Genomic DNA, 8,169 nt, shown 5'->3' on the forward strand with positions numbered 1-8,169 from the left:
CAGCTCCTGCAGTGAAGAAAACTCCCATGATAGTTTAGTTCTTTGGTTTTTCTATTTGAAAATTCACTGGAATGATTTTTTGTTCACACCTCTCCTTAATGACTGAGTGAACAATTAGTATCTGTATATTTGACTAAACCAGTTTTAAGCTTACCTACCATGGTTATATGTTTTTTAATCATAATTTTTAAAAAATCTGGATCACCTAACAGTCAATCAGAGGTCAGTATGTGAGCATGAGGACCCTAGATGAATTACAGAGAACCTCTTCCACTTTTATTTTATTCAAATAGAATGCATGATTTATCAGAAGTTTAAGCTCAGGTATGGGCATCTGGGCAAGCTAAATGACACAACAGCCTCATATCGTGTAACCTATTGTGGCATGGAATTCTTGGAAACACATTGCCAACTTGGATCAAGCTCAAGGGGATCCCATTGACATCATTTAAAAATACTACTTGTAACAATGAGGCTCCAGGGTGGTGAGTAAGGGGCCAATAAGCCAATTATACACCCTCTGAGATCTTCACCAGTTGTAGGAGATTCTTATGTGTATTGAGATTTCACAAACCACAAGAATCGTAAAATATCAGCTGTATGAAAATCCAAGAGTATGTGTGGCATAGAGTTTTCATTAGCTTATCACAATATCCACAATGGAGAATTACATTACATGATAGCAGAAATAGGCATTTTTGTGTATTGTATATATTTTACCTCAAATTCAATTGTAGATATAGGGTAGTAAATAAAATCTATCCATACCTTTTACACACTAATATATAAATATGTGGGATTCGTATATACCCCACCTCCTTCCATAAGTTCCCACATTAACATATTTTATTAGTGTGATACAACTGTTATATTTGATAAGCACATACTGAAGTATTACAATTAGCCATGGTTTATAGTTTACATTTTAGTTTACACTTTACCCTGCACAATTTCATAGTTTTTGACAAAATGTATAATGGCTTGTATCTGTCATTGCAATAGCATGCAGAACAATCCCAGTATCTTGGAAATACCCCCATGTTACACCTAATCTTCCCTCTCCCTTCCCTCACACTTCTGATGACTACCACCCTTATATCAATGATGCAAGTTCTTCCATTGCTAAAATAACAAGTCTACTTTGGTCCCTTATGCCTGTTGATTCTCCTCAGTCTTGAGGATTTGGAGATGGTAATGACAACTCTGTTTCTGATTGAGAGGGGTCTTAGATCCCATGGGGCAGATGGATGAATCAGTCTTGCTTGCAGTTGTATATACTCCATTTTTTGGGATGGGATTTGTCCATCATCATCCTTTTGTTAGTTGTCCTGGATGAGTCCAATGAACTGAAGAAGAGGTGTTACAGCTCTGCTGAGATTCAGAGTTCAACTGGCATATGAATAGACTGAAGATTTACGTATACTGCTAATTATAGGTTCAACTAAAAGGGGCAAAGGGCCATATGTAGAGAAATTATAAATTAGTCTGTTACATTAGGGAACATATATCTGAAAGTAATTCCCACTGACGGGCGTTGAATTCCTAAGATTGTCTGCCCTGCCTATAGTGTCTAGATATCGCTAGAGCCTTCAGGAGCCCTGCTGTTTGAAGTACTGTTTGCTGTGGCAGTCAATGAGATCCTGCTGCGATGTGTTTAAGCATAACCTCTGGAATGACATCCTGTGCTGAGACCAGCTCAGCAATAGGTTTGCTCAAAGGTAAGGCAACACAGAACTTGCAGAAATAAAGGACAGAGAAAAGCAAGATAGGAATGAAGGATGGAACCAGGGGGTTCACAGCTTTGGGAACTGACAGCCTCAACCCTAGTTTCCACATCATATTTATTAGGAGCTCCAAAACAACTGTTCCTCATCAGCATGGCAACATTTGAAATAACTGGGGACAAGTGCAACAAATAGGGAACAGGTAAGCCAGTTTCCCACAACAATCCTGACTCACTTTGAAATCTCTCAGCCATAAAAACTCATTTGTGTTTACTAGTCCTCCTTTTGGTCAAGGTCTTTTCCCAGATGCATTGCTAGTCAGCAGTTGGTAATAATCCCTTAGTGCCAGGGAGGATTGTACCTGGGTGTCATGTTCCACATTGAAGGGAAGGTAGTGCATTTATATGTTGAATTTGGCTTAGAGAGGGGAGCACTTTTGAGCAATGAGGAGGCTTTCAGGAGGTAACTCTTGGGCAATATATAATCCAATGTTTAGTTTCAATTTCAAAAAAAACAAAACAATTTTCATAAGTACAAGTGCCAATATTAAGGGCCAGGGGTAATGATCTGTCTTCCTTCACTAAGCACTACCCATGTACTTGGGGATTTCTTGTCCTCTCTTAGAGAAGGTAATAGGAATCTCTAGGATGGGAATTCAATATTTTTTGGTTATTGTGTGAGTCTCCACTCACTGAGACAATGTCCCGTGACCACTTGAACATATTCATGTGCTGTAGAGACATGCCCCAGGTACACCCCTCCTCTCACATCCCCCCACCACTGACACCCACAGCAATGATTCTCCCCTGCCACATTGTGACCCTCAGAAATAACTTCTGAGTTCATGGAAAATTGGTCTACCAGAAGTGACACTACTGATTCCCATCAGTGGAAATATGATGGGTTAATAATTTGATGGAGGTGGGAAAATGGGCTCATGGTAAAGAGAAAACTAGAGTTGGTTCTCTTCTTCACACTAGGTGAGTTAAAGACTTTGTGAATGGTAAAATTATAAAACTAATGAAAAATACAAAGCAATACATGAGTATATTTATGATCTTATGATGGTTTAAAAAAATCCTTAAAAAAGGACCCTAAAAACACAAACTATCAGGTAAAACTTTGATAAAATTTAATCACCAAAATTCAAGATTTTTTTCTCTTGAACAGCACTATAAAATTAATGAATGATGTTTTTCAAGTCTAAAGTGATGAAAATCCACAATATACAGTAAATTCCAGCAAACCAACAAAGAAAGAATAGAAATTGAAAATGGGCAAAGGGCATAAATGCAAACCTCCAGAAGAGATGCTCAACCTCAAAGGTAATCAGAGAAAGTCAAAAGTAAACAATAGTGAGGTGAAACTGGCTGAGGGGTTGTGGACCAGAGCCTTTTCCTCTGTCCTTGCTCCTGCAGGGCAATCCCTTTGGCTCACCCCCTCCGAACATCCCATCCACATCTTCAGGGAACTGGACAGAGTACGATGCAGAAGCAGCGTGAGCAGTTGTTCATTTGTTCCGCTCCACACCCACTCAGGAAAGTCCTGCCTGTCACAACCCAGTTCGACATGCAGTAAGTGAAGCAGAGCCCGTGGGGATGTGAGTGCGGAAGGTCTGAGTGTGGTGGGAGGGCCCGGGACTGAGGCCAGGGCTAGGGAGCTGTGGACTCCACTTCCAGCAGCCACAGTCGAGCTAGACAACTGGACAATAAGTCATTTAACCATGTCCTGGGTGAAACTATAGACTCTACTTGTGTAAAAAAGTAAAGCCACATACTTGTATACAAAATTGGGAGGATTCACAAAAAATTGAAACCAGTAGTTGTCTATGTGGAGTCATGAGGAAAGTGGGGTGGAGAGGGGTTTCTCACCTCTGAAAACACTGGAATTTTTACCCCTGAGCACAAGCTACTTTATGACAAACACGAGGCAGAACTCCTGCTCCTCCTGCTGGTGGGACCACCAGACCCATGGGCTTCCCTCTGGTGCAGACACGGTGGTTCCGCCCACCTCACTGGAGGACAGAAGAGCCTCTGGCTTCTTTACAGCAAGGCCCCCTCTTGCCAGCAGGTCACTCAGGTGATTGCTCAGGTCACAGCCATTCACAGTAGGTTTGTAAGGAAGCTCACATGGGATGAGGGCTTGGCTGCCTTCAAACCCTGGACCCTGGACTTCAGGAGTGGAGCTCCCACAGCCAAGACCAGTAGAGGCTTCTGTGTGGGAACCTGGGCTGCAGGTGAAGGCAGGTTTCTTTAGGGGCTGGGTGGGAGGGTGAGAGTGTGAGGATCTACCTTGAAAGGAGAGAGAGCTAGAGCCATAGGGCAGGGGAGGGGGCTGTCACCCCAACAGTGATTCATAAGGTGCTTTTTCAAGGTGTGTTAGCAGCAGCCTGCTCCTGTGTCCAGATAACAACAGGAAAAATAAATATTTAGGAGTTAGCCAGACCTGGGTAAAGCCTCATTTCACAGGACGATGGGCTCTGGTGCTTGCTCCACTGTCATCAGGGAAGTCCTGGTCACAGTGATGGGCCCACCCCCCAGCAGCCCCCCAATTGTCCCCACAGCCACTATCCCAAGCCTTTCACTCCACACGTGACATGCACAAAGTCTGGTCACTCACTTTATTAGGACACTCTCTGTGGCCCTAGAGAAGTGACCTGGAGGAATCAGATCAGAAGGGCCCTGGGTCCAGCAGGGGAGGAGGCCCAAGTCCCACTCAGTGATGCAGCCCCAGTGGAGGTCGAGAGGAAGCGGCCTCGGCTGTAAACTTAGTGCCAACTCCAAGAGATCTGATTTTCCCCATGATGATTATTTGAAGAGTTTTTATTTTAGATTTTTCCCCAAAAAATGGGTGGCACCCAGCTTTGCTGTGCCTGAGGCCAGCCAAGCTTGCCTCTGCTTCTCCACTGGAGGAGCAGACAAGGTGGAGCACGCGGGAGGATAAAATCAAATCAAAAACATTGGCTGCCCTAAATGCATGGCCACCCCACGCCCTGGACCCCAGGGCCGGCACCGAGTCTCACTGTATCCCAGCTTTTCAGGTACCAGGAACCTTCATTCCTGAGGCAAGGAAGAAAGGCCTTTGCCCAGAAAGACATGGGCAAGGAGATTGGAGCCCATATCTGGGCATCTAGGAGAGTCACCTGTCTTGGGCCAGGTGGTGCACACCAGGTGGGACCATGCTGATGGCAGGGAAAATGCCCAGAGCAGGAGAGGGCCCTGGAGCAGGAGAAAGCCCTGGAGCAGGTTAGGGCCATGGGGCAGGTGAGGGCCCTGGAGCAGTTGGTGGTCCTGTAGCAGGTGAGGGCTCTGGAACAGGTGAGGGTGAGTGTGGGTGCAGACAGAGCACTGGCCTTATCCAGCCTGCATCTGACCCCATTGGCTCAGTTTCCCCTTCTGTCTGATGAGGACAGAGGATGAACACTCTTCTACCTGACTGCCAGGTGGTTCTTTAGCAACTTACATCTCAAAGTGTGCTCCAAGCCCAGAACAGCTTCCTCCTTTCCCTGGGAGCTTGTTAGAAACACACTTTGGGGGTAATGGATGTGACTTAAGTGACAGAGCTTCCATCTGCCATAAGGGAGGACCTGGGTTCAATCTCTGGGGCCTCCTGGTGAAAAAGAAAAAGAAAGCGTGCCCACATGGTAAGCCAGTGCCCACATGAGTGCCCATGTGGTGAGCCAGTGCCCCTCTAAGTGGGTCACACAGCAAGATGTGACACATCAAAAGAGAGACAAGGGGAGAGTCAAGGTGAAGCACAGCAAAGACCAGGAACTGAGGTGGCACAATTGACAGAGACCCTCTCTCCCCATCAGAGAGCTCCAGGATTGAATCCTGGCGAAACCTAGAGGAGAGAAAATGAGAAGAAAACATAGACAGCAAAATCTGCAGAGTAGGAGAAAGGGAAGTGAGGGAATAAATAAAATAAATAAACCTTTTTAAAAATGAAAGAAAGAAACGCACTTTGGGGCCCACCCAGACCTCCAAAATCAGAACCTGCCTTTAACAAGCTCCCCAGGTGGTCCATCAGCATGTCAATTGGGAAAGGACTGATGTAAGGATCTATATGAGAATGAGAAGAAGCTGTGGAAGCAGTGTCTAAATTACAAAGTAATTTAAAAGCAAAAGCAGTTTTTTAAAGTTATATACGTATTAATTCAATAAAGATTCTGGCACAGTGCTGGGCATAAAACACAGGTTTGAGGGATGTTTTTATTTACTTGGGGTCAAATATGAAACACTCCATGAATTTGCATGTCATCCTTGCACAGTGGCCATGCTAATCTTCTCTGTATTGTTCCAGTTTTAGTATATGTGTTGCCAAAGTGAGCACTGATGGATGTTTTTGAATGGTAACAGCTACACAAGTAACTAATATTTATTGAGCACTCACTATGCACCAGGTACTGTCCTCAGCTCTGCATATGGCCATATTTAGTCCTCACAGCTACTATGGAGTAGGTGCTATTATTCTTTCACTCTAGCAAGAGCCAGAACAGAGAATCCAAGCAGCTGGGCTCTGGGGCTCATGAACAGACATGGTCCTGAAGGGCTGGAATGGAGCTCCCACCGCCCCAGCTCTTTACCTGAATCTGTCTGCAGCTGGAGCACCAAGTTGCATGAGGGAAGCTGAAATACAGAAAGCTGTGATGTGTTCTTTACGGGCATTCCCAGCGTAGAGTGTGCAGTGTGAGGACATGGAGAAGCCTTCTGGGGTCTAAGGGAGAGAGGTGCGCCCCCTCCAGGGTCAGTGTCAGCACACAGGGCCAGCCCTTGGGGAGAAGAGGGGATGCCCCAGGAGTGGGGGGCCCTGAGGGAAAGCTTACCGGGGTTGGGAGGTAGGAAAACTCAGAGATGGTGGAGAGCAGAAGGGCAGCTGACAGGAACTGGGGAGCTGCGGCCCTTCACCTGTACCTGGGAACGTTCCCATCATCTCTGGGAGGAGAGTATTTTCCTTTTGATGGTGTGGATCTTTTTGACAGGATCAGAGAAATGGGCTCTGGACTTACGGAAGTCTTCATTTCACCTCTGCAGACAAATTGGTAGCCAGTTAAGTCCAAATTCCTGGCTGAATGAGGCTAAACTCTCAGGAAAGGAAGCTCTTGGGTCTGTGGTGAAAATTAGGTGGTGCCACCTCTCCCCCCAGCTGCCAGGGCAGGAGGCTTTCAGTTAGACCTAAGGGGAAGGGGCAGTGGGGCCAGTGGAGATGGAGGGGGACTTAGGCATCACCTCTGCTCGCCTCCAGAGGGCGGTATGGCACAGGGCAGAAAGCAGCCTTCAACCAGCTTTCTAACTTGTGTGCTGTGTTTTCCAAGCGGGAGGGGACAAGTGAAGATGAAAGTGGAGAGGAAAGGAAATACGCGTTACAGTGAAAAAGCCCCCGGTGGGGCCCCTGCTAGCCACTGGCTGGTGACCTGGATCAAGCACTTCATCCTCTGGGGCTGTTTCCCCAGGAGCCCCAAGGCCCTTCCAGACTCCTGGACAAGCAGGTGAGAGGCACCTCCTGACTCAGTGGTACCTGGCTCAGCCCCTCCACTCATGGAGGGCACACAGCACATGACAAGTGTTCTCTTCCCCTCCCAGGGCAGAGGGCTAATGCTTGAGCACTGAGGAAGGAAAATGCCTGTATTCCAGAGCCTGCCAAACCCTGGAGATGCCCTTCCACACGGCATTTGAAAGTTCTGGTGAAAAAGGGAGAGTTGGGTGGGAAAGAGGAGTGGAAGGCACCTCTGGTCCTCTCGGGTTCCAGATTTATTATATTCTATAGAAGATATTTCCCCTTAGAATTTTACTTTTTAAATGACATTAGACACTGGCTTAAGTACTAATCATTTCATAGATTAAATAGATGTTCCAGGACCAACCTAAAAATATGATTATTTATAATAATTTCTGGGGGTAGGTTTGTCCCCCCAATACCAGATATTGATTTTTAATGAACTGACCCTTTGAGCACAGCCCTGTGGTGGGCTTAGGTGTTTGTGTGAGTGAATGACATGGTCTGTATATCAGAGCACCCATGATTTCCTGCAGAATCATCCTCATAGGGGAAGGTTGAGAGCCCCCTTCCCTGGAAATGCCGTGTTTAAAGGAGGTGAGGCTGGGGTCCGGACTCCCTGCTCCGGGTAACTCCGACGTCCTGCAAAAGCAGAACAAGCAGAACTTGGTTCAAAGTGCCCTTCCCTGGTCCTGCTCGTCCTTCCTCCTTGAAGAACCAGCTCAAAGGCTCCTCCTGAGAGCGCGCCCCCTGCTGGAGGACCTGCTCCTGGAGCTCCTTCACCTTGACTTTCCTCACTAATGGAGCTGCCTGTTCCCCTGTGCTGGTTCCTGACTCCGCCTCATCCTGGGAAGTGTTCTGCCTCCAGCAGGTGAGTGTGTGAGATCAGGGACTGGACCTTGAGATATCAGTTGGGCCTCAGGATGTAAACCAGCTCCGCTAACTGGGC

The 8,169-nt window shown here is 46.5% G+C and overlaps 1 non-coding gene across 1 annotated transcript; it reads right to left on the reverse strand.

Moving 5' to 3' along the window:
- Positions 1 to 5,949: 5,949 nt before the first annotated feature.
- Positions 5,950 to 6,056, reverse strand: LOC111760759 (U6 spliceosomal RNA). Its single transcript, XR_002794362.1, has one exon. It is a non-coding gene; the product is annotated as a U6 spliceosomal RNA (small nuclear RNA).
- Between the last annotated feature and the right edge of the window lie 2,113 nt (positions 6,057 to 8,169).

This window comes from Dasypus novemcinctus, chromosome 22 (genome assembly GCF_030445035.2).
Source record: "Dasypus novemcinctus isolate mDasNov1 chromosome 22, mDasNov1.1.hap2, whole genome shotgun sequence".
NCBI lineage: Eukaryota > Metazoa > Chordata > Mammalia > Cingulata > Dasypodidae > Dasypus > Dasypus novemcinctus.